Here is a 27,061-nt window from a genome sequence, read left to right on the forward strand (position 1 = left end):
CCCAGTCTGAGGAGAAAGTGAAAATAGCAATTATAGGTTTAATATAAAAGCATTTAAATATTTCATGACAGATTGAGGAAACAAATCAACCTACCGCACTCCAAACAGCTCTGTCTCTCTAGGCAGGATCCTAATGCCAAACATGAGTGATGAAGTGCACTTTTAGGGGCCGGATTTTCAGAAGTACTAAGAAGCCACAAATTTCATTAAGTCAGAGGTATGTAACAGCTTTGAAGATTAAGATACATGTATTTAAGTGCTTTGATGGATATTTAGCAGTCTAATTTCATGAAACAAACTTTGAAGTTTCATTTACATACCAAGGGCAAACAATCCCAGTTTCAGGAAGAGAAAAGCCTGGGCAGCAAGATTATAAAGGTGTTGCTCATCCTCTGACCTGAGCAGATGGAGTGGCCAGTGCAGGGCCCTTGGCTGCCCCCAGGCATGGGGCTGCCTGCATGCAAGTGTGCAGCTGGTTACCCACTTGCAGGGTGCAAGAACAGCTCCTCATCAGAGAAACAGCGACAGCCCCGTGTGTCTCTGAGCACATTGCAGCAGAGGTGCTCTGTTTCCCTCTACTGGTAAAATTTCAAGTGATCTTTCAAAAATTATTTCTGCAGGAGGTTTTCTGCTGGAAGTGTCCCAGGGCCACCATGGACTGTTTTGCTTGTGAGCCCTACTCAGACTATTCCTAAAATTCTCCCTTGGCTGGTGTCCTTTGCTGAGCTCTGTCTTACACCCATGCCTGTTTAATGTTGTTGGCTTCAACAGGGTTGGGCAGGAGTTTAAATTATTGAGAATTATTTCAAGGTGATTTATGGATATTTGGAAAGGCTTCATTGATTTCTTAGCTTGAAAGACATTCCACAACACTGAAAATATTCTAGTCAGCTTAACAAGTCTTTTAATTAATTGCTGCTCTTTGGTTGTGTTCAGAAGCCAGAACAGAGGTTCTGTTGTTGGAAAGCCTCAAGATTATGAGGTGGTAAGAAGATGCAGTAATTGTACACTGAGTGCATTATCCAGGTATTTCAATTGCTCAGCTAAACCACATGGCCCACAGCTGGCTCCAGTGAGACTTCATGCATGATCCCCTATTTGCAGCTGCCAGAGAAAACATCAGTGTTCACATCCATTAGTGGTCTCTGGAAGTGTGCAAAATTAATTTGAGAAGGAGTTTGCTGAGCTTTCACAGAAATCATCTTGAAGAGGTGTGGGTTTCCCATCTTACAAACTCTGCTGCCTTGGAGACTTCCATGATTTTCCTTCCCTTCTACACAATCTCCCTGATGCCAGAAGTTTCCCATGTACTATCCAAGCAAGTGCAATTTTGGACTGTGGTGGCAGTAGGAAGGGTGATGTTTTAAACTGAGAATACACTTCATAGGTAAACTTCAGTTTGTAACAAGAACAAATGGAGAATTTTAACTCCAGCAAAATTGACTTATGGCTAAATTTACTCAGATACAGAAGTGCCAACATCTTGAAACATCCAACCATTCATGCTCAAGTACTACAATTTAATGTGACTGATGGACTGATTGAGCTATTGGACATGTCTTGGCAGTATGTTTTAAACAGCTTTGGTTTGGCAAACTGGCAGGTGCCTTGAGTAAAACTGTAGCTAATGCCATACCACCTTGTGGGTCTTGTGGGGAGTAGGAATTCAAATTACAGTTCAAGAACACTATGGGAGAAGGAGAGGAAATTGAGTGCTCTGGGGCAAAATTAGCCTGCAAATGCCTAAATACACAATTACAACTTTCCTGATAATTTATGAACACATTTCTGTTCCAGTAGCATTGGAGTTTTATAGAGATACATTTATAGCATTTGTGTGCCCACTGAAATGTTAAAAATGTATCATAGGTTTTAGGTTCCACTGATTATTCCAGTTTTCACATCAATTTGTAGTTACTTTATTTTTTTCTTTTTGAATTAATCAGGATTTATAATTTAGGAGTGCAAATTACCAGCTCAGATGAAACAGAAGTTTAATCAAAAAAAGGAAAGTATTTAGTGGTAAGCAGAGTACACTCTCCTGCTGGAGCTCCAGTGTTGTCCCAGGAAGTCTGCAGCCAAGGGCTGGGGGGTGCAGGCAGGTGGTGCTGGGGTGGGAAGCCTGCAGTCTCCATGCATACACTGGCATTCTCCTATTGGGGTCACTTTTGGAGGTTGTCTGTTGCTGGGCAGCAGGCTGGAGCACTGCATTCTTGCAGCCCTCACGAAGGAGCAGGGTTACATCTAGGCTATTCCCACTTCTACACCTAATTTTTGTAAAAAAAAAAAAACCTGTGGCAGGACCTCACTGATCTAACTGTTAGAGCTCCAGTTTCTGGCCTTGCTCACGGTCAGTTCTGATCTGTTCAGTGATGGCTTGTATTGACCATCTTGAAACCAGGTACTTCTGCACTGCTGAAGCTTGATGCAAATGAATTTTGCATGCTTGCATTGCTGTCAACACCCTACTTATGAGCACACATGTGTGCACTGCCAATGTAGCCAAGAAAGAGAGCACTTCACTGAAGCACTGAATCCAAGCTGTGCTGGAAAGTTGTTAACACTGTATATCAGCCCTGAAACTTCCCTACATGGTAGAGGAGGAACTTGATAGAAAATAACTGCTTAATAATAACAGCCTAATCTCTACTGCTGAAGATAATGGGATTCCAGTGATATTATTCTGAGATTATCTGGAAGATCATGACTGGCTGCAATAACTGTGGGCATAATTTATCTTCCTTCTGCACTGTTGTTAATGTGCAAGAAAGCGTGAGCTCAGATGGATGAGTTGATCTCTGTTTGATTTGCAGGAGAAGCCATTAGAAGAAAAAACAATGATTTCATAGTAAACTGAGCACAATTAACAGGCATTTGGGGACAATAGACATTTTTCCAGAGACACTTCTGAAAGCAGAAAGGACCACAATGGCAAAATCACATGATTTAGAAATTCTCTGGGGAGCACAGTGAGAAAGAATGGTTCTTTTTGTTAACCCTCAGTAAATGATGAGAAAATGGGCAATTTCAGATCTCATTGCAATTTGGAAATGAGAAAGCTGAGTGATGCTGGATCATACATCTCATTACTCACAAATTCTCAGTATTCTATAATATATTTTGCTTGGCTGGAAGCCTCCATTTTTGTGCTTCTTCCCCACTGTGATGTTAATGAACATGAATGCTTTAATAATGGCAGAAGGACTGTTACCTTCTTGTCTGATTCTGCTCCTTTTGGGGGTCAAACATTTGCACAATGTGATCAAGCCCAATATAATGAAAGGGGGAAAGGAGACATAGAGTCTTTTCCATTTAACATGATCTGATCCCAAACATGCCTAAATAAAGTATCCAGAGCAGGAATCCCCGATGAGAAGTGTGAGACAGCGGTACTTTGAATACACATGTAGTAGTTTATAAGTTTTTCTTTTTCTCCACTCTTTTCTCTTTATTACTTCTGTGTTTTGGTGCCTGGCGCCTCCATTAAATTATGCAGACTTCTATTAGAAAAAGAAAAAAGACAGTTTGCAGTTAAAATTTGTCACAGGACATCAAGACCTGGTGGGTGGATATGACAAGTCATGTGGTCTTGCTCTCAGTTTTGCACTGATTTTCCATGTATCTGTTGTCTCTGTTTCTGTGTCTGGAGAAAGGCAGGATTACCTAACCCTGTCTGTGAGGTGCTTGGTGCTAACTGGGAGAAAACAGGTAATAGGATCTAATATTCTCCATTTGTCAGATGCCTCTTCCATCATGAAGGATAGGGCAAAACTCTTACTCTCATTCATGGTTTGCTATTGGACCTAAACTACTGAATGTCAAAAATAATGTCATTAAAAATTGGCTGAAATAAAATTCACTAACATCACTCTTAACTGAGAAAAAACTATGGGGGTCTATGTGTGAGACAGGAATCTCAGCTCTTATTACAGCCCATGGAGATTACTTGGTACCATCAACATAGTCTAGACAGTGATTCAAATGGCCACAACTGCAACCTGCCTTTTTTGCCAGGTAGGTTTTTTAGGTGAGTGCTTCGTGCTGCTGGCAATTACTAATGAAAAAATGCAATGGACTTCAGTTCAGGACAGGCAGCAGATGTTCTACAGTCAATTTATCTGCTCATTTGATGAGTTAATCTTTTTAATTTCAGCCTGGTATGTGATCTAATTATTTTTACACCTTTTAGTCAAGATTTCATTTAGTCCATGTTTTCCTCTAGTGCCAATGAAAGCTTCACATAAGACAACAGAAATCTTGCTGAATTCTAGATGTATAACTTATGTTTCATGTGTTTCTCTTTTACTCACAAGACCTATCACACAGAAGAGATGCAGATTAATTTGACAGATTGTCCTTGATAAATTCATTTTACCTCTTACTCATTTTCATGTTTACAAATTGTTAATTTGTTCCAGATATTTTCCCCCCCATAATTCAAAGTTTAAAAAACCCTATCCTATTGTTCTGGCTTTAGCTGGGGTTAGACTTAATTTTCTTCACAATATCTGGTATGGAGCTGTGTTTTGGTTTTGTGATGGAAACAGAGTTGATAACATAGGGATGTTTTAGTTATTGCTAAGCAGGTCTTACACAGCATCCAGGTCTTTTCTGCTCCTCATTCCACCCTGCCAGGTAGTGGGCTGGGAGTGCACAATTTGTTGGGAAAGGACACAGCTGACCCCAGCTGACCAAAGGGATATGCCAGAACACGTGGCATCATGCTTAGCATGTAAAGCTGGGAGAAGATGAAGGAAGGGGAGCATGTTAAGAGTCTCTTGTCTTCCTAAGCCACTGTAATGAAGCCCAACTTTCCTGGAGATGACTGAACACCATTCCTGATCATGGAAAGCAGTGAATTAACTCCTTGTTTTGCTTTGCTTTGCTTGCATGCACAGTTTTTGCTTTATCTAATAAACTGTCTTCATCTTAGCCCACCATATTTTATCACTTTTACCATTCAGATTCCCTCCCTCCATTCCACTGTGGTAGCAAGTGAGCAGCTGCTGGGGCTTAGGTGCTGGCTGTGGTTAAACCATGACCTTTATAATTCTGTGGCCTTTTTTCTTGTCTTTTTTTCTTTCAACAACAAACCCATATAAATCAGGAGCTACCCTACAGAATAAGTATAAATATTCTGTTATAAAACCTGTATAAGATTAGGGGAAGCCAAGGCCATTTTCTTGGGGAGCTGGCTGTGTGTGTACCCTATAATCATTACAGAAACTGAAAAAACTTCACATCTAAAGCAATTTACTGAAAAATCATGATCTGGAATGTTTTATAAGAAGCCTTAACATAAATGAATTTGCTATATAATGTGTTAGGAGCAACAAGAAAATGCATAAGCTCAGCTGGCTGCTATCCTACAGGGAATCCTGAAATGTTTTTAACAGGATTGGTGTGAATACACTGAGTGTTGGAAGAGCAAAACACAATTGAGCTTTCTTTGACATCCATTTTGGACAGTTTAATCTTCCAGATAAAAACCCATATAGTTTTATTCACACAGATTGTATGATATACCAACAACAATGTAACTGCTAGAAATATTTTCCTTATATAATGTAAGTTGTATTTGTGCTAAAATCACAGTTCAATCCCATGGAGTTTTTGGGACCAACCATTCCAAGATGGTGCAAAGTAGAAGAAGCTGGGTGTTTTTCCACCCTAACTTTGATGGATATTCTGTCTTTTACAATTTTCTGTGAAGTGAGTAAAACAACTCCAAGTCTGTAACTAGGAATGTGACACCTTTGGGACAAATGTTTCATTTCCTCCTTTTCACAGTGGGCCATGGGAACAAGAAGGATTTCTGAGTGTTGCTGTCATCATAATGGAGGGCAAAGCCTGGCCCCCTTCAAGGGGATTCCCTCTACTCCACTTGCTCAGGGCATCCTCACAGGCATTACTCACTAGGATGCATAAACACAGAATGCTGTGTGTTTTCATCTTGGTAGGATCTATGAGAGAGATGTTTCTGTGTTAATTTTTCATAAGGGAAGGCTAAGAAAACAACATTCTCCAGCTCTGGAACTCTTGTGTGGGTGAGACTGCAGCAGTTTTTGCTCATGTATCCCTTCTGCAGAGTTCTCACTACATAGCAGCATGCTGATAGCTTTTTGCAGGTGTATGTAAGAGAGGATAGATTCTTCGAACATTCAGGAAAATTTTGTTTACACTGAATATTACAAACCATGCTCTTATATGTTTATCATTGTTAATTCATCTTAGGGGGAAAAAAAACACAAAATAAAAACATGAGAATATAGAGAAAATATTATCCTTTTTTTTCAGACCACAGGAGTTTGTCACCATGGAGATCCTCCTGTTTCCTTCAAGAGTGATTCAAATCTTACAGATGGAGCATATGTGACAGCAAAAAACCAAAATCACCAAGAATTCACATTAAACATTTCAGAAAGAGGATTTGAACACTAACAAATATCCACAGACTATTCATGCAGAAAAAAATTGTGCTTCAAATTCTTATCTTTCTAATGTTAAATAACTGAAATTTATTGCTAAACATAGTTGGATTTTGAGGAACTTGGGATACATGAGCTGAAGGCTGAGTACTTCACTATTATGTTGTGGTTTTATACAAAGAACTACTCTTTCTAAGAGCTAAAGTACCTTAAGAACATAATGAAGCTAAAACCACTTGAAAAGCTTGGTTTTAGTATTACTTATGTAAGCAGAGTTTTTAAATGAAGGCAGCCAAACCGTGCATGAGATGAGGCCAAGAGCAGGACAAGGTGGTTTGTCAGCAAGCCCCTGGCTGCCCCTGCAGCAGCTGGGGGCACCGAGCATGGGGAAGCTGGAATGGGCTCAGCTCCAAAGCATTGGCAGCTCCAAAATCGTGTTCTGATGGCCAAGAGCAAATCTGCTACTCCAGGAGCACCTCTGGGAAGGAAGAAGAACTGATACATTCCTATTGTCCTGCCTCCTGCAGCATATCAGACTGTGCTGTTCCACTTTATTCACTGCTCAGCCTGCAGGAATGTATTTTTAAATGAGTGTGGAAGGCATTGCAATGACAACCAAGGACAAACTAAATTAGTCTGAAAATGCATGACAGACTTTCTCCCTAGCCTGCCTTTCTGCTATGCTGCCCACCTGACTTTCTGGTATGTGGCTGAGGTAGAGCTGAGCCCTCCCCTTCATTACTTCCTCCACCAGTGTTGCTGTGATGCCAAGCTGGAGCTTAGCCCTGGTACTGCCACTAGTGCCACAGAGCAATGAGGGGAGCACAGGGAAAGTGCTGCTCAGTTCAGGGTCAAAAAGAGCCCATTGCGCCTTTCAGGTCAGAACTGCTGCTCTTAACCCGATTCCTGAAGAGAGGAACATCCTTCCTATCAGACATTATGATGTGTTGGTGGAGAGGGGGAGAAAACACAGTCACACAAGGTTAATCAGAGCAGTGCTGCAGCTTTAAGAGATGTAAATCTGGCTTAAGTGGCCCAATAATGAATCAAAACTCCTGCAGCTATATAATACAAGGAATAGAGGCAGTGTCCACCTACTCTGGTGAGAGTGCACGCTTCACATCTGATGGGGTTTGCTGTCAGCCACTGTAATTTCATGCCAGAAAAGGCACTTGTCCTTCCACAGCACATCAGAAGATTGGTTGAAGCATAAAGTCTGATCAAATATCCTGATGTGCTCAGGATAATCTAATAGAAGGGAAACTGGTATTTAGCCTTAATCAGGTTCAGATTTGTCCTGCTGGATATGTAGCTTTAATTAGGGAGAAGGTTCAAGAATCATAGCAAGAGCTACAGTCCCAGTCCTAGGGGAAACCTGGGCAAATCCATGGTCCATGGAGCTGGGCAGCCTCACAGAGAACAGCAGATTGTAGGGCACCATTCAAGTGGGACAGGGTTTTCTGCAATGGGTTTACCTTAGGAATATCCAGGACACAGCTCAGATGCTGAGATGGGACTCTGCTTGAGTTTTTTCCCTCTTATTCTGCAGTTATTTTGATAATAATGCAAAGGAAAGGTTCAAGATACTTCCATTATCAGTGAACAGAATAACTGTTTAGAGAAACTGAATGCCTTTGAATTCACAGTGTGGCAAACAATTTATTGAGGACAATGCAGGAAACCTGAGCTGAAAACTTAGCAACATTTGTACTTAGCATACATAAATACTGAAAAAACATGAACAAAAAAAAAAAATCACCGCAGTTAAGAGATTTTTTTATTAAATTCATCAGACTAAACCAATGCTTTCTCTATTTTCAATAGGTCATCTTCATGAAAGTCAATAATCAGGTTGTACTGGATATGGTGAGTGAAACCACTTAACATCTCTTTCATGAGTCTAAGATTTTTTTTTTTTTGTGTTTTGCTCATTGGGTTGAAATACTTCAATTGAAAAAAATTATCAACACAATAGTTCTATCTGACATGTAGTGAAAGCATTTAAGACAGAATATAGCGTTGCTTTTACTGGAGATGAGCCCCCTTACAATCAGTTTGCATAAGTTTATTTGTGTTGATGATACTCCCTGGTCCGTTGCAACCAGTGGTCTGCCCATGCAGCCACCAGAAATGCACTGTCTACAGCATGTCACCTTAGGAGTACTTTGAAAATATTGCATGAGCCAGGTTCAAAATTACTTGGCCTACTTTTTCTCACTACCTTTTCTGAAAAATTATTATAAGATCCTTCTTCTGCCCTCAGATACCCAGCCAAGATTCTTTGCCAGCCAGTTTCCCATTTAGAAGAGCCCTTCTCTCTCTTTGTATTTATACCCTGTACTTGTTTCACTTCAGATGTTGCCTGAAACTTATCTGTGGGCATTGTACACTGTATTCCAGATAGTTTCTCAACAGAGGCCTATAAATGGATGTTAGTTTTGGATGCTATACATGGGTACTCTCTAGTCTTTATCCTGTACTGATTGTAAGTAGCTCCCTTTGCTGTAAGAGCTTTTTGCAGTATTTTTTATTGTTTTGTTGTTCTGTTTCAAACTCACTTTGATATTTGTCAATGCTTACTTCTTCCCAGTACTTCTTAACCAATAAGAAATGGCATGTTTTATTGTCCATGTTTTCCTTTCAATAGGCTCTTTCCTTGTTCCTGGTAGTTGTTTAAAATTATAACGTTTTATCCTGTTGACCATGGTGATCTTCCTTTCGCTTAGAGCACAAACTCCTCATAGTTAAAGCACACAGTTTTTATTTCCTTAAAGCTACTGCCAGTCTTTTTCACAGTCAAGACTTTTAGTGCTTAAAAGCATTAATTAACTCCTCATTTTGTCAGAACCTATCCTTCTGGAATTAATGGCAGTGTTATTCCATAAGCCTATGTGTGTTCATACATCACAAAATTTCAGATGTATCAGTTCAAAGTTATTTGCTCTGCCCAGGTATTCTGAAAGGTCCCCCCTATTTTCAAAATCTTTGTATTGTAGAAAAAAATATGTTGACTAGCACATATTGGAAAATAACACATCTGAGTGTTGTTAGCATTTTCTCACTGGACTATCTCTTAAAACTGAGAGTTGTGGGAGACAGTGATTTCAATTGTCTTGTTGTGGCCAGAAGTAGAGTAAGAGTGCTTAGTAACATCAAGAATTGTTAAACTGCAATAACCTATTTCTGCCTAAACTCTGGTCCTATTGTCTGTGTGAATATTTAAATTCTTTCTCAGAAACCTGAAGCAGTTTGGGCCCTGTCACTTTGCTCATCATCCTGCAGAGAGTGCTGGCATTTCAGAGGGATATGTATATTAAAGGCTTTGTTGTCCTGCTGCTGCTTTTCCAGCTGAGTTTGAAGGCATTGCAATGACACCTACTGACTTGTTTGCATGGATCCCTGTCTCAGGCCAGTCAGGAATGACCCTTCTTGGAAATATCCTAATGGGAGGTGTTTCTAGCTGACTTCAGTAAGGGGGGGTGTTTCACCTGCTGGCGTTTCCCTACCCTGCCTTCTTGTTTCTAGGGTCCTAAGACCCTCAGCACTTTCTTGTGCTGTAGCCATGCCATTTCCCAGTTTTCCACCTCTGAGTGCAGCTTACCAATAAAAAACCACAATCTTGGTGATCAATCTTAGCTGCTGAACCTGATTTTGAAGATAAAACCATGGAAAAATATTTAATTAATTTCAGAAATATTTTTGTTTTAGAGCTCCTTATGGCATGAAGAGTGTAAGGGATCTTCTAGTGTCTTCCGCTAGCTAACTTCTATTAAAATTCCTGGCGCGCATGGTGTTCAATTGCAAGATACAGCACGTGAGCCACAGGAGATGGGTGCATGAGCAGGAGAAAGTGTTCTGAGCACTGCTGGATGGGAACTAGCTTGGGGTCAGCAGCAGCGAGGTCCACACATGGGCGGGCTGGGGTGAAAATTGTAACTGTGGCTGCTGGGGCGTAGGCAGCAGGGATGAGAGATGCAGACCATCAGTACAAGAAGGCTGATGTCTGCAGACTGAGGCTGCTGAATCATGGCTCCCACTAAAATCTTCCACGCAAGAATGGTGTTCATGGGATCTAGACAGCTTTATGATGGGGAACTGCAGACGCAGATACATAAGGGGTTGGCTTCCTCCTCTCACATCCTGCCCTCAGACATTCCCAGGGAGCATTCAGTTCTCAAAACTCCACTGCTCCTAAGCTGACTTGAAAGACAGAGTTATGGGTGGTTTTCTATCAACAATATGCAAAAGGGGCTGAGGAAGGGGAAGCAAAAATCCTCCTAGTCCATGGGCTGCTTTAGGCTGGAGCTGTAGCAGTGAAGCCAGGAAACTGAGAGTTAGGAAGCCCTGGCTATTTCAGGACCTGTGCTGGTAAGTAGGTCTGGAGTGGCAAAAATCCTCCCTGTGTAGGGCCCTTCAGCTCCTGGAGACACTGAGCTGGGTATTTCCCAGCAGGCATCTGTCAGCAGGAGGGTACTGGCTTGGGAAATGTCTGTCTGGTTCCCCCCTTTGCAGATGCCATCTCTGTGTCCAGTATCCCAACCCAGCCATGACCAGGCTGCCCCAAGACTGCTGTCACTTGTGGCTGAGGCTCATGCATGGTCAGTCTCCCAAGGAGCCCATACTGGTGGCATGTGCATGAGCATACACTCCCTGTGAGCGCTGTTTTTAGGACAAGCTGCTGCTCACTCTCCATTGCCAGGGCTCTCAGCTCCTTGGGTAGGCGGCAGCGACAGCTGTGCTGCCTGAGTCATTCCCTGTGGGAACTAACTCAGCTCTGCAGCCCGGTGGCACTGCCTAGCCCCCACACAGCAGCAGCCCTGGTGAAGACTCCAGAGTTGGGGGTTCTGATAAGCAGGTGACAGTGGATCCTGCTGCCATTCTGAGAAGGGGCAGAGCTACAGGAGAGTCCATAGCTAGGCTGGGCATGCAGGGCTGTCCTTGGGAAAGATGGATGCAGCCACAGGCAACGTGAGTCAACCGGTACTAAGAAGTGGCTGTGTTCTGAGTGATGGGCAAGGCATGAAATAAGGACAGTTTGCACTGCACAAACAACTTTCAGCCAGGACTAAAGCCTGAAAGATCTGCTGATAATCAAATCAAATGTTCAGCATATCTGTCAAAGAAAAAACACAAGTTACCATTAGGAGAAAGCAGTGAAATGGTTCATCAGTGTGGGGAGAGTCTCTCCCAGTGACTTATTTTCATACCATGATCAGACTTTTAAAAAAACAGTAGAATTAAACTGGCACTTGAATCTGCCCTCTTGAGACTTTATTTGAATATAATATATTTCAATTATTGTGTATTTGAAGTTCCCATACTAATATACAATCTGTGGAGACTTATAATGTGTGTTTCTTGAAATCTGAACTAAATTAATATAATCTTTTCATTAAAAAAAAACAAAACGAGAGAGATAATCTACTTGGCTGCAAGTGTCTCAAGGAATATTAAGCAGAAAAGAGACAGAATAACTGGGGAGTGATTTGAAAGGAGCCCTTACAGCCAATTGCTCAGAGATAGTGCCAGGAAATAAGGGAAACCTTCTTTTATTAAACATGATTGCTGTGACCTTCTCTGGTTAACCTACAGAGGGGAAAATGAGCTATGCACTGTGCATGATTTTTTTTTTTTTCTTACAGCTGGGTTGCATTTCAGTGACTCTGTGGAAGCCGGAATGTTTATTTTGATTTATTTTTGCCTCATTTTTGCTCAAAAAAGTGAAACGTCTTCTAGGGCTGCACATTTCTCTTTGAGTACTGTGACTGTGTACCCATTTCTCTTTGAGTACCTTGACTGTGACTGCTGTCACCTTCCCTGTGAACAGCAGAGCCGTGCACATCCCTGGCCCCCTCCTTCCAGGTATAGCCAGACAGGCCCTGCGATGGCCACTGGGCACTGTCCTCCTCTCAGTGCAGAGGTGGGAGCTGTACCTGGCCCTCGAGGGAGGGCTGGTAAGGTAAGCTTTCTCTTTACCTGAGGCAAGCACCACTAGTGTTCCCCTAGGGATTGTGTAAATGAGATGGAGAGCAGCAAGCTGACGCAGAGTCAAGAGGGCCCCATTGTGCCTGGGATACTCACGAGCAGAGCTCCAGAAGTCTCCCTCTCTGGGGCACCACTGGGACAAAGCACAGGCCAGCAGTAAGAGCAGAAGGACAAGGACAGTGCAGCCGTGGGTGTGCTTGTGTATTCTTGTCAGCCTCTGAGGGGTTTTGCAGGGGGACGCTAATGTATGCAGCAAAATCAAGAGCATATGAAAATTCCCACAGAATCCAGACTCGGTGAGCTAATTATGGATTAGGTCATTTTCTATGTGCCTTCCAAGATGACTGCACATACCTAATTAAGTTGTCTAGTGTATTTTGTTTAGCCCAAATGGTGATGGAGGAGAAAGGTTATTGGTCTGGTGTCCGGGGTATTGGCAGGGTTGACTTTTATGTCCACTGGAATTAAGCAGGCTTTCAGTTTTCAAGGACTAAAGTTAAGAAAGTCAGTCACACAATTACTTTAACAAACAGTGAAATCATAGAAAACATTTTCTGAAATCATAAGATTCCACTGATTCATGTTTCTGTGTCATTTCTTGGCTTCGGCTCTCACTTCAGGAAAAATATGCATATGACTTTATTTTAAAGCAAGGTTATTTAAAGAATACAACAATCATCGAATGTTTGAGGATGGAAGGCGCCTGGAGATTATCTAGTTTGAGCCCTTGTCTAGCTGAGTCAAGGCGACCTAAAGGTGGCTTGCCCAGGACCATGTCCAGATGGATTTTAAATACCTCCAGGGACAGTGACTACATAACCTCTGAGAGCAACCTGTTCCAGTTTTGGATCACTTGTAGGGTAAAAAAAAAATATTTTCTATATTTCCAGTTGTTCCCATTACTTCCCAAATATTCTTTTAGTACCAGTGTCTCTGTCTTCTTCACTGTTTCCCAACCTTAGGTATACATTTATAAGGCACCCCTGAGACTTCCCTTTCCTGGGCTGAACATTCCCAGGTCCTTCAGCATTTCCTCATATGTCAGGTGCTCCAATCCCTTAATTACCCTCATGGTCCATTGAAGGATTCTGTCCAGAATGTCCACATATCTCTTGTACTGAGGATCCCAGACCAGGACACAGCACCCCAGATGTGTCTAACCAGGGCTAAGCAGATGGGAATGTTCACCTCCATAGACCTACTAGTGATACTCTTCCTAATGCAGCCCAGGAGGAGTTTGGCCAACTTTCTCACAAGGATACACCACTGGCTTATGGTCAGCTAGGTGTCCCCAGGACCCTCAAGTCCTTCTCTGCAAAGGTCCTTCCAGCTGGCTGGTTCCCAGTGTGGACTATAATAATAATATTAATGGTCCACACCATTATTCCTCCCAAGGAGCAAAGCTTGGCACTCCTCTTTGCTGAACTTGGGGAGATCCCTGTTATTGCATTTCTTCATCTCTTGAGGTCCCCCTGAATGGCAGCACAACCAGCTGATGCATCAAACCCTCATTCCCATCCTCTGCAAATTTGCTGAGGGTGCCGTCTGTCCCATGATCAAGTTCATTAAGGAAATTATATTGGACCCAGTAGGCACCCTGGGGTAGTGCACTAGGGCCTGGCCTCTGACAGGATTTCATGTTGCTGATTACATTCCTCTGAACTCAGCAGTTCAGCTGGCTTTCAGTCTAGCTTAGCACTCACATACCCAGCTTGAACTTCATCAGTTGGTCTGTGGAGAAAGACTTGACTAAAATCAGGGTAAACAAAGACCACTGCTCTCTGCTCATCCACCAGTCATCTCACCTTAAAACTCTCTTTGGCTGGCCAAACATGATTTCACCCTCATAACCCTCATAAATCATGCTGACTTCTTCCAGTCATGGTTTTCTTTTTCATGTATTTGGAAATGGCTTCCAGGATTATTTGTTCCTTTATCTTCTCAAATATTAATGTGAGACTGACCAGCCTGTGGTTCTCCAGACTTTTTTCTTGCTCTTTGTGAAGGTAGGAGTCATATTTGCTTTCTCCCTGTCCTTAGCTACTTCCCCTGGTCACCACAACGTTTCAAGTATATTTAAGAGCAGCCTTGTAGCTACATTAGCCAGCTCCCTCAGCTGATGGGTGTCTCCCATCAGGTCCCACAAACTTCTGTATATCTACTTGATTTAAATGTTCCCTAAACTGGGCCTCCTCCAGTGAGAGTAACTCTTCTTTGCTCCAGACATTCCCATGAGTCTCAGGAGCCTGGGACTGCAGAAGGAAAGCTGTACTGGAATGACCATGATCAAGTCAAGGTTGGCTTGGGTATGTCAGCATCTTTTGGGCTCATTGTCACCAGGTCCCCTTCCCCCTTCAGCAGCAGTTTCCCCTTTGCTGCCACATCCCAGTGGCATTTTTCCTGCCCATCCCCATGCTTACCCTTTCACCATGAGATGTACAGTGACCACTGCCCCAGGAAAGGCACATGACCATCACAATGCCATCGGGAAGAAGAGAAAGAATTCAGCCAGGCACGGTCAGCCCTGCAATACCCAACTTCTCAGATCCACTGGATCCCTGCCTCGGTGTAGTGTTGCAGGCCAAGGAAATATTTTGGTACATTGTTTCTAGCCCTGGGGCTTGATGTTGCACATACAGCAAAATGTGTAAGAGATGGGTGGGGACTGCTGGATAACCACAAAACATTGATTTTATATCACTGATGTACATGGACAATCTAACTACACATGTAAAATAAGGAGCGGGTGTAAAAGGTAAGTGCTGTCAGCGAAAGAAAACTTTCATGTGAGGAGATTGAGTTTCAAGTGGTTTTTCAGAGAGAAAAGCCTGTGGCAGTCTGTGAATGGCCAAATGCTTTTACATGACAAGTGGCAAGGAGCCAGTAGAAGTGAGAAGTGCCTGTGGTGTCTGACCGAAAGGACCACCCACACACACTTTGTGCCAAATGCTGCTTTGCAAACACAGTGGAGGTAGTGCCTAAATAAATGTTACATAAACCATGCAGACTTACTGTATGAAAAAACAGTGATGCTGAATGTCAGCTGCTATGCACCTTGTGGGGCTGTGGTGTTTAATGTCTCTGACAGAATTCAGCTGTGTTTTCTCAGGCATCTGTAGTCCCATTTAAGCCATCCTGCCCCTAAGCAGTGGAGACTGCAGCCAGTCAAGACTCTTTGTGTTTCACGACCGCTTGCTCTGTTACAGGGACATTTCTTATGCCCTTCTGACCACCAGGCTCATCAGTGAGGTCAGGAGCATCCCAGGGAACCTGGCGACCATGTGCCTGGATGAGAACAAAAACTGCAGTAGTAATGCCGTTATGAACAGGACTGCTGCCATCTGTTGGTTGAAATCTCATGGGAAGCTGGAAGAATCCTTGAATTGATGATGCCATATCTAAGATGTGGATATACAGAGAAAGGATATTTTCATTTTTATAGTAAGTGTGATAAGCTCGTGTTTTGGAAGTTATAAAGGAGGGACAAGATTCTTGGTCTGCATCACTTTACCTGCTTGATGACCTGCATATCAGTTTAAACCCTTTGCAGAAGTACAAGCCAAAGTTTTAACTTTTCAAGACACGGGTGTACAAACACTTCTCACTGCAGCACTGCCACCTTCAGCAGCTTTTGCTGCTAATTGCTCATTGACATTCCACAGCTGAATATTTTACTGCCATCTCTGAGTCAGCACACTGATATGGACCAAGAATAACCCCTTACCTCTTTTTTCTTAAGATTATTAGTAAGCTGGATAAGTTTCTAGGACTGATCTCTACATCCTCCCACAAACAGCACAGCTGAGGCAGGAGGCCACTCGTTGAGGCTGCTGAGAGATGCCCTGCTACTGTGAGAAAATCCTGCCTGTGTCATCAGGGCTCTCAGCAGAACAGAAGTAGACACTGCCCAGATTTGTAAAAGTTTGAGACCAGCCTATGAAATGGCTGTCTCTCCAAAGGCTGCAACTATCCAGATTTCTGCCTCTCTTTCTCCCAGGCCCAGAGCAGTTTAGGATTAACATTCACTTCACGAAGCTCTGCTCTATGCCTCAAAGTCACAGCTACAAAATAACTGTTAAAAGTAAATCCTATAGATTGAGCAGCCCTGAGAGATGATAAATGTTCACTTCTCAGCTTTCTCCACAAGTTTGTTAAACAAATTGACATACAACAAACATTTCCAGAGTGAGTGAAGGGTTTCTGCAGTGAGTTAAATTGAACCTGCAGTCTCCTGTGTCCCCAGTGATGTGGGTATTAGAGGTTAATGCTCACATTAAACATCTCAATCTGTACAGCAATTTCTCCTCTCTGCATTCTGCCAGGCTCCACTTGCACCTCCTTGCAACCTGCCTTTACCTCACCTGCAACTAATTTCTTACAGTGTTCAGGAACAGCTGCTGAGCATACTGAAGAGGCAGGATACTTACCCCAAGATGTTTCTTGGCCTTTCACTAGAAATGTGCCTATGTAGGAGCACTAACATTTTTAGCAAACATGTTTCCTTCAGGCTTGACAAAGTTTTTGTTTGACTTGGAGTGGGGGGTGGTTTGGCAGTTTACAGATTTCTTTCCACGTAGGTTGAATGGAAAGTGGAGTTCCCAAACCAGTCTGGTGACTGCCACTAATTTGGGTGGATGAGGAATTTTTCCTCATACATGATCTAGCAATTGTTTCTTCTCACACTGCTCAGGTCGCACTGCAGCTAGAGGTCCAGTTTCTTTTGCAGTCAGCCGTAATGGTAGGTTATTGCACTAGTGTTTCCCACCAACTTCCAATGGCTACAGCATGTTTTTGAAATTTTAGGAAGTTTGTTTCAATTTCTTTGTGATCTTGGCAGAACTGGTGGAAACCAGACAGAGAAGAACGAATTTCCCTCAGTAATTTAGAACTCCAGCTGAACTCTTGTTCAAATTATAGGAAATACTGAAGAAAGGCTCACTTTCTGGAAGCCTGCCTGTGGCTTTCAGCAGAGATTTAAAGAAGAATTAGCTGGCTAGGTTAAACACTGCTTTACTCACTCTTGTAAATCACAGCTCTTAATTCTTATTTTGCTTTCTTTGCAAGAATTACAGGCTTGTTACAAGGTGTTCTTGTAATAAGGCAAATGAGTATCTGAGTACCCGAGTACCCATGAGTACCTACAAAGCTTATATAAAAAGTGTTGATGAATATGCACTGGAGATGTACATATGGTTATGATTAATAGAAGAGGAGATAATGGACCCTGACCTTCTTTGACCAATGCATTGCTCAGTTTCTGGCTCATTCCTTTGTTCAGTTTTGCATGTGGTCCATCTAGCTCTTTCCATGAGAAAGCTCAGACAGGGCTCTGAGGAGGGCTCACTACCTTAAATGCAAAGAAGCATTTTTATCTATCTTAGACTAATCAACCACTAGTTTGATCATGCTTCCCCTAGTTCTAGGGATGAATAACCATTCTGCAATCACCTCATCCACTGCCTTCATAATTTTGAAAGTGTCAGTCATAACCCCCAGTTTCCTTGTCTCCAGAACCTTCCTTAGAAGTTGCTTCATTACCTTGATCATTTTACTTGTCCTCTCTGCCCTTTCTCTAAGTTCATTGGAGAGGACATGACTTAATATCAGTAGGAATGCCTTCCCTGTGGGTTATGAAGTGGAATTCCCTAACTCCAGACACAGTAGCATCCTATGAAGTGTCCTTCAGCCTTTCTATCCCACAGGCCACCTCATCAAGGAACAGTTTGGCTGCTCCCACCATGTTGTCCTGGTCATATCTTACTACAGGTCTGTATGGGCCAGCATGGACCCTAGACAGAAAGTCCTTTAAACTGTGAGAAAATTTATGATAAACATAGGTGAGTTCATCACCCTTATTCCCTTCTATGTATAGTGTGAAGTGACCCACAAAAGCACCCAATCGTGTAAAGAATAGATTCCCTTTCTTCCAATGCCTCTGCCCTTCTGTGAGTGCAGGGCAGTGGCAGCAGTGTCTGTCTGGCAGAGGGATGCTCCTCTGAGGGCTGTGCAGCTGCAGACCTGTGCTGCATCCACAGGGCCACGGGGACAGCTGCCTGCTCAGTGAGGCAGAACAGGTTTGGCTGATAAAGGCAGAGGTTCTTTGGGGTGTTTCACAGAATCAGTTATTTTCATAAGGTAGTATCAAAACCAAAATTCAACAGGCCAAAGAAATGAAAAAAAAAAAAAAAAGAAAAGAAAAAAACCCCTCACAGGACCAGGAAAGCACCAAAGTGGTTACTGTAGTAAGTTGAATGACTAATGTCTTTCCTGAAACTCCTGGCCCCCTTCCAACAGCCAGCCAACTACCATGACCACTTGACAACCCTGCCTTGGTTCTGGAGGAGCAGCTGCTCCACAATGCCCCTCAAAAAAAGCCAGGGGCAAGTGAACCTCCTGCAGCCAGCAATATGAATATTGAATATTGAATATTGAATATGTTCAATTTTGCAGAGAACTCAGAAGCCCAGCATGTGGTTGGGATGGGGGTGAGGGGAAGATGTGTTGCCAAGCCTTGCTTGCTGGCTCCACTGTCCTTCCCCTTTCTGTGGAATTCCAGCACAATCATATTCATTTGTATGCATGAAATCCATCTGTGCATTTTTAGAAGCATCTCTATTACCCTTGCTGCAAGGCTTGAGCCCAATGGAGAAAAGAAAAATGTGTTTAGGGGGAAATAGTAATGAGTTCTTACAGATTGCTTTTGTCTGACTCAGCCCATTAGAGTCTGTGTTTAACAACTCAGTGATGCAAAATATGCCCATCAATAGATTAAACAGGAAAAGCAGTGCTTGTCTACCTGCTTTACTATGGGAACTTGCTGGTGTTCTGCTAAAGGACTTCAGATGGACAAAAAGAAATTAGTGTCTTTAAGAAATACATCTTGCACATCCTCTGTCTGTCACCCTTGCCCAGGGTCAGAGCTGAAGCATGAGATGCTGGGCCAGAAGCCAGTGTCTTTATTTGTCCTTTTCCCCAACACAACCATGAAATCAGGTTTATTGACACAGAAGTGAGTTCAGTTTTCATGAGAGAGGTCAGGTGGAGTCAGGTACATACTGCTATAACCAGCCTTTGTTGTAGGATTCAGTAATGGTCACAGGTCTTGCCCATCCCTCTTGGTGCAGCTCCATTGCTTTTTGCTCACAGCAGCACCCAGCTGGCACGCAATGGAAGGAGAATCGAGCGTGGGGAAAACACAGTCTTTTGGGTCTTTTGGATCTTCTGAGTTTACATTTCTGTTTGAGTGAGAATCAGTCTGCTCCCAGACAACACTTGCCTTGCTTGCTCCCCTCCACACATCTCCCAAGGAGAGGCTAATTACTGTGGGCTGCAAACTGCCCAAAAGAGATTTTGGCTAACTCGGGAGAGAAGTGAAGACAGGGAGAGAGAATAAAGCTCCACCAGGGATTGACAGCGGTGGAAATTAAAATGGGGCCAGAAATTAAAATGGCTGCAGCGCTGATGAGGGGTAGTGCATGTGCCATACAAGGCAGCAGAACGGGGTGGGGGGAGAGCAACAGCCCTGACGGCCTCCCACATCCTCCTCCTCATAAATCTGCCTCAAGCTGATGGAAGGAGATGTGCTCATCTGTTTCCAGTGCTGAGGGTGCCTGTCCTTTTATAAATCTAACCTGATATCTCTTGTCCTGTCCTGACTGTAAGTAGCTGTGCAATTTCTGAGCATGCCAAGAATGAAAATGGGAGTGATGTATAATTCTGAGAGTTGAATATATTGCTCATGCTGCTCCTTGTGCTTCTTTATCCTTCACTTTCTTATATGCTTAATACACGTCTTCTAACACCAGGTGAGAGTGCAGTGCTGCAATAGCTCTCTCTGTCTTCCTATAAATACCTTCTAAACATTAACCAACAGCTCTTCTGCAGGGTTTGAGTTTGTTCTTGGGCATCACTGCTCTTCCTTTAAAATGCTCCATCAGTGAGACAAGACGGTCTGCCATAGCTCTGCCATATCTCAGCATTCACTCAGTGCAATCAGATGCAATTTAGAATTATTCCATCATTTCATGATGGGTTTCTGCCTTGTGCTGAACCACTTCTCTGTTATTCTTTTCATATTTGTGTTTGTGTCCTGCTTTTTTCTGGGATAGAGATATTTTTTTCCTTAATAATATCTGGTACAGTGCTGTTAAGTTTTGGATTCAGTATGGGAATAATGTTGGTAATACAGTAATATTTTGGTTATTGTTGAGTAGTTCTCACCCTAAGTCAAGGACTTTTCAGTTTCCCATGCTCTGCCAGTGAGGAGCTGCACAAGAATCTGAGAGGGAGCATGGGCAGGACAGCTGGCCCAAACTGGCCAAAGGGATATTCCATACCATAGAACATCATGACCAGTATATAAACTGAGGTTGTTGTCCAGGGGACAGACTGATAGCTGTTCAAAGATGAGCTGGACATTGCTCAGCAGGTGGTGAGCAATTGTGTTGTGCATCACTTATTATTTTTTTCAAATGTGTTTTACTATTTTCCTTCATAGTTATTGTTACTGTTGCTGTTATTGTTATCATTATTATTCTATTTTACTTTGTTTCAATTATCAACTGTCCTTATCTCAACCCACAGGGTTTTTTTTCCCTTCCTTAACTCTCCTCCCCATCCCACGGGGGTAGAGAGGAGTGAGCAAGCAGCTGCACAGCGCTTGGTTTCTGGCTGGGGTTGAAACAGAACAGTTTGTGTATGTGAACCATCTCCAACATAGTGATATACACCTATACAGATGGAATAAGTGTATTTCTGATGAAAGACAGGTCTGATAATTGCATAAATAAAGCACAGATAATGGAAATGAAATCAATATACCCAGGCAGGAAATAAGCAAGTGCGATATGAAATGCACATTACACCACCGACAGCTATTTTAATATAGTCTGTGAATAAGGGATTTATTTATAAGGAAAATGCTAAGACAAAACCTAAGAGTCTAATTATTTATCCAGCTATGCAATTATTAGTTATAAATCTCTAGAATGGCTGAGAAACTGTTTGGGGAAATGCCAAGTCTGGCTCAGTGTGAAATGCTATTGCTAGGAACTGTGTTATTCCTAGCAATATATTATGGCCAAAGACACCAGAGACTTTCCATTTTCTGGGAGCTCTGCCTTTTTGCAGCAAAAAAATGTGCTTTCAGTGATGGCTTTAATATCATGTTGCAGGCTTCAGCCACACAGGGGAGGAGGAATGGAGGCAGTTCCATTTAATCCAGACCTTTCTGGATTAAATGTCTGTTATGTGGTTGCAAGGGACAACAGGGGACTGGGTTTAATGGCCCAGGTGGTCCCTTCATATTCTGTACTCATATCCTCTGCTATTCAAATGGTTCCCTGGGGAACTCTGCCTGATCAAATATGAATGGCACTAAATCCTGAGACCTGCTGGAAAGCACTGACTTGAGTGATATAGTATGTGCTGAGGCAGAAGAGGAGCATGTGAGTTAGCCCAGGTCAGTTTGTCTTACCCCAACCCCAAAACTACAGTATTTGAGGCACCAGACAGTGACAGGTCCTCAGGAGCAGGAGACACAGCTCTGTTTCCCGCACAGCAACTGCACAGAGAGGTCCTTTGTTAGAAGCTGGTACTGGCTCTGTTTCAGTGCTCTTTGCACCTTCCATCCAAGGCACACCTAATCCTGTGCCTAAAATCTCAATGTCACTAGACTTTTGCCAATGGTTAAACAACAAATGCCATCATGTAATCAGTAGGGTCTCCTGGCACACTGGGCCACCCCCAGAACTTTGGATATGTGTCATAAATTCATCTTTGCCCACATATATGATGAGTATAAAGAATGAGTTACGTACCCTTGTATAGTTCTGACAGAGCTATACCATGACTGCACTTAGGGTAGGGATGGGTTGTTGGGGTGTGTTTTAAGTTGCCCCCCACTTATGGTTGCTCCCTCTCCCCCTCTTTATATTAAATGGTCTGGCCTCCCTTCTTCTCCTCCCCCGTCTGTCTGCCAGTCATCCCTCCCTCTACCCTATTGGTTCATTTATGCTGAGTCACTCCCCTGACCCCTCCCCAGGCCTGTCCGTTACTCTGAGGCCCCTCCCTTTCACCTAGAAAGTTCTACCCAGGGCCTCGGTTGATAGGCTGGTCCCCGGGGGTCCCCTCCCTTCCTCTCATCCCATTGGATGTTTCCCCTGCTTGTCACCTCAGTTGCCACCCCCCAATTGTTATCCCATTGGTTGACTGTTGTTCCCGCCCCTTGTTTCCTCCCCCCATATAAAAGGCCATGCACACAGGGCTCAGGGCCTTTTGGGGCTTATCTCCCTTTGGGCTGTGGTTGTCTCCTCAGACTGCTAATAAGCTCAGAACGTGGATACCCCCAAAAGGACTTCTCCTTGCTTTTATTAATGTCGATCCATGTCTCTCCCAGTCTGGCGGCTTTGGGCCCACAGGCCATAGCTCCTGCCCGCAGCGGCACACGAGAGTGGCCTTTGCTGCCCACTGTGCCAAGGACAGTGCCTAGCCGACACTTGGGGAGGCACTGCAACAATGGATACCTTAAGCAAATATCCCACAATCTTCTGTTGTGTTTTACAAGGAAAGACTAAGAAACTGGACCAATAATCAATGTTAAGTCTCTTTTTAGTGTAAAACCTATCTCACTATTACATATATTACACTAGCCGAAAATGGGAAAAAGCCAATTGGAATTTGCCATCTGGGTTACAAAACCCCACAAAGCAACATTAAAAAACACTGAATGTTTGGAATGAATCTTTTAAGGAATGTTTCCCAACTGACACTTGCCAAAACCCAGTGCAGACTGATTTGAACTGGGGTTAGGAATCCGTCCATACACAAAGACTTCCTGGGATGTGCTGCCTTCTCAGGCTTGGTACAGCTCCACTATAGCAAAGAGCTGCAACACAGGCTGTGCTGAAGAAACATTGCTGCATCACCCTCTGTGTTCTCCCAGCCCAGAAGGGAGAGGAGGAAGCATTAAGGATCCTGCCAAATGTTGTCCCAAGCTACACTTTCACAGCCGCTGGAGGCACACATCTGACCTGTGTCTGCCCCAAGCCTGCCTGTATTTTTGCTGAAGGAGGCTGAGCAGAGGACGCAGGGGGTGTGGCTCTGCAGGCTTGTGTGAGCTTCCCCAAGTGGACTGGGGATGACAATGGGGTGCTTTACTTTGTGGGCTGCTGCTCCCATCACCACAAGTCCCAGGACAGGTCCCCTTCACCCAAACCTCCAGGAGAGTGTTCACACCCACCTCGATGCTGTTACTGCCGTGGGGCTGTGGCTGTGTGGAGCTCCAGCACAAGAACTGTGCCATGCCCCAGGCCAGCAGAGAAGTCTCCTCCTCTGGGAAATGTTAGGAGACAGCTACTTTTCCACTGCAAGCCCTGGAGCAGATTGGTACCATCCAGGCTCGAGGTTTGTGTGTGACTCATGGTCATCAGATGGTAGAGGGAGAGAACAAGCCCTGCCCAGCTACGGTCTTGAGGGCCTGCAGACTAATCTTTCTCTCATTTACAGTGTTGAATTTTTCATGCTACACTAATAAAAGCCATTTGTACCATCCTGTAGTCATTTGCTGAATTGTTTGACAAAGAAACAAATTTGGCAGGGTGTCTCTTCCTTGGTTTGCAGCGTGCATCACCACTCTCTTCCCCTTGCCTTGCTGGACAGCCGTGGTGTACTTTGCAAAATTGTCTGGGAGCAGAAATTCATTATAAGATCAGCTGCACTGAGTCAACCCAAAAAATGCTTGTCAACGTGATCCTACCTCTGATGGTGTGTGAGAGTGAGATCCCTGTGACTAAGTGTAAACACAAGGCAAACAGAATGATGCTCCCCAGGCCTCCTATTAATTCTGGCTGTATTTAAAAGCAGCATTTGAGCCTGCACAGGATAAGCCTGTGCTGATCCCGAGTTCAACACCACAACTACTCAGGCATCTTCAAGTGCAACCTCAGCTACACTGAGCAGAGCACACTGCACAGAGGTGAACACAATTCCCCACCTAGCAGAAGATCTAGCCTCTCAAGCTCTTTCTGCAGACAGGTGTGACCCACAGAAATTAGAGGTCGTCTGCCATTTGAAGGGATAGAGTGGTTCAGGGAGAGATTTGCTGAGTGCTGGTGCTGAAGCAAAGGTGGGGATGAGACACTGGGACCAGGACTAGGAAAGCAAGGGTTGGGATAAGCACACAAAGTTATGAGCCACTTCCTCCCACTGCCTGCAAGATATCAAATGTGCTCAGTGGTGTGTGAAGCCACACTGTTTTCATGTGATGTGCAACCTCACAACTCAACCTTCCTTACCCTCCTCATTTGCATGGTGGCAGCAGATGGGAGACACATCCAGATCCCCTCACACCCACTCAGCAGTGCAGGAGGTTTCCCTGGGACAGCTCTGTGCATCACACAGCTGTCGGTGGGTCTGGCCCATGGCCACAGCTGAGCATCTCTGCATCCCACAGGAAGCAAACACCCAACATGTGCCCAGTGCCCGATGAGTGCTAGGAGCACAGCGCTGGTGGGATCCTGCTGTTTCAAATTAGCACGTTGAGTATGCATCTGAGAGCTCCTCAGACCACACAGGGCAGGGGAAAACCAGAACATGTCACAGGGGATCTGGGAGAGAAGAGAGGCAAGGGGCGATTCAGCATGCCAAATCAGCCCACCACAGAGTGAGTGGTGATGCAGGACAGTCAACACCTTGGAAACCAGGTCAGCCTCTTCCAAGCACATTTTACAGTGAAGTACTGGAAGTAGCTATTACTGAAATGCAAATGTGATAAGCCATGAGCTCTGGGCTTGCAGCTCAGGCGTGGGGAAGCGCACACAATCCCACAGAGAATTGGTGGCTCCGGTGGCATGGGGACTTGTCACCTCATGGGAGCCAACAGCCTGCTGGCTCAGGGCACCTCACTGGGATGGTTGGGCTGTGAACAGGTAGGAGTGTATCACTGTTTGTCCCCTTTTCTGGTTTTCAGTTCTGCTAGAAAAGACTGTTTCCAAGGCCATGTGAATTGTGTGTGAACAGGAAAAGTTCAGCTGACTTTTGCCAAGGAACTAATGTGTTATTAGAAACCACTACATTTGAGCCAAGTCTATGCTGCTGCCAGTCCTGTCAGAAGGGCTATATCTTTCTATTTTTAGTCAGAAAAGCCCCCACAAACTTACAAACCAAAGACCCTGTTTGGGAAATGAAAGTACTCTTCTGAGATATAGCAGCCCAGGAACAAAGCCAGCCATGGGTGGGATGAGCAATGACCAGCAGGGCTTTTAACAAACTTGGGCGGAGTTTCCTGCTGCTATTTCACACCTGTGAGCAGTGTCACTGCTATGGCATGGGTAAGGTCTGTGCTGTCAGAGAGCTGCAGCAGAGGTTGCAAGCTGGGCAAGAGCCCCAGCTCAGTCATGTTTTCTGTCCTGCAGGGGATGCTGTGCCAATCCTACAGACAGTGTGAGGGGAGACAAGGGGGGTTGGCCTCTGGGTGACTGTGTGGCTTGGTGTGAACTAGGGGAAGGACAACTAAACCCCATAGATCATCTCAAGACTGATACATCATTTACACCATGCAGAAAAGGACACACCGTGAGCCTCACGAGGACCTCTGTTAAGGTCCCCACGTGCAGCAGTGGGGACCAGGGAGCTGAGGTAGTTTAAAAAAAGCCAGCAAAGGGGGGAAAAAGGTTGTTTTCAGCCAGATCAGGTCCCTGTATGGCTTATCAGGTGGCTCTGCCAGTAGGTGCATCGATTAGAAGGGATATGAAGGGGACAACAAGCACAGAAAGGGATGAATGAGTGAAGGAAATGCTTGGGAAGCAGCCTGAAGGGAGCAGGGAGAGTGGGAACATGAAATTTGGGGAATGAGGTCACAGCTGAACCAAGCAGTGGGGTCATGCCATGAAAACTATCATTTTCTGCTTTTCAGCAATGCCTCTGCTGAAGGCAAGTGGAACAAGATACACTCCAAGAAACCTCAGTATTGTTAAACATAGCTCAGGACTAAGCTGCAACTTGATCTGTGATAAATGACTGCCTGCTTTCATTTATGTCTGAAGCTGCCTGGGCTGAGAGAAGGAGGTAAATCTGTCCACCAGCAAAGGTGTGTGGTCCCCACAGTGGTGGCAGAGCACAGGGACACACAACTGCAGCCTCACAGCTTCTGGCAGGGACTTCCAACATCCCCTCCCATCTGCTGAGGGCAGTGGGAAGGCTGGCACTGCCTTTTGAAAAGAAATTCCTTTGCTGCAGCAAAAGGAATAGCAAGAAGCAGCTGGCCAGGAGAAACCATGCTGTTCTGTTTAATCCCAGAGGACCAAAGGGGCTCTTGCTGGATCAGACTGACACCCTCTGAAGTCCTGTGCCAAAAGGACAGAAAATATTGTTTGGGGATGAAGGCAGCAGTGGCACTCTCTTGGGCAAACACAGGAACAATAAATCAATCGTATGCTTGTGCAAGTAGTGGCAAACAGCAGCACAGCAGGCAGCAGCCTGCTGCTCCAAAGCATCCCCTAGCCTTGCAAGAGGTCATGGCACACAGGCAAGTCCCTGCCAGTTCCCAAATGGCAGAAACAGCACTGCCATAACTGCAACATCATCACACCTTAATTTCTTTAGGTGGAAAACACATCCCATTTCTTCTCTGCCCCTTTGGTGTCTGGTTC

The sequence above is a fragment of the Taeniopygia guttata genome, chromosome 1 (genome assembly GCF_048771995.1).
Source record: "Taeniopygia guttata chromosome 1, bTaeGut7.mat, whole genome shotgun sequence".
In the NCBI taxonomy this organism is placed as follows: Eukaryota; Metazoa; Chordata; class Aves; order Passeriformes; family Estrildidae; genus Taeniopygia; species Taeniopygia guttata.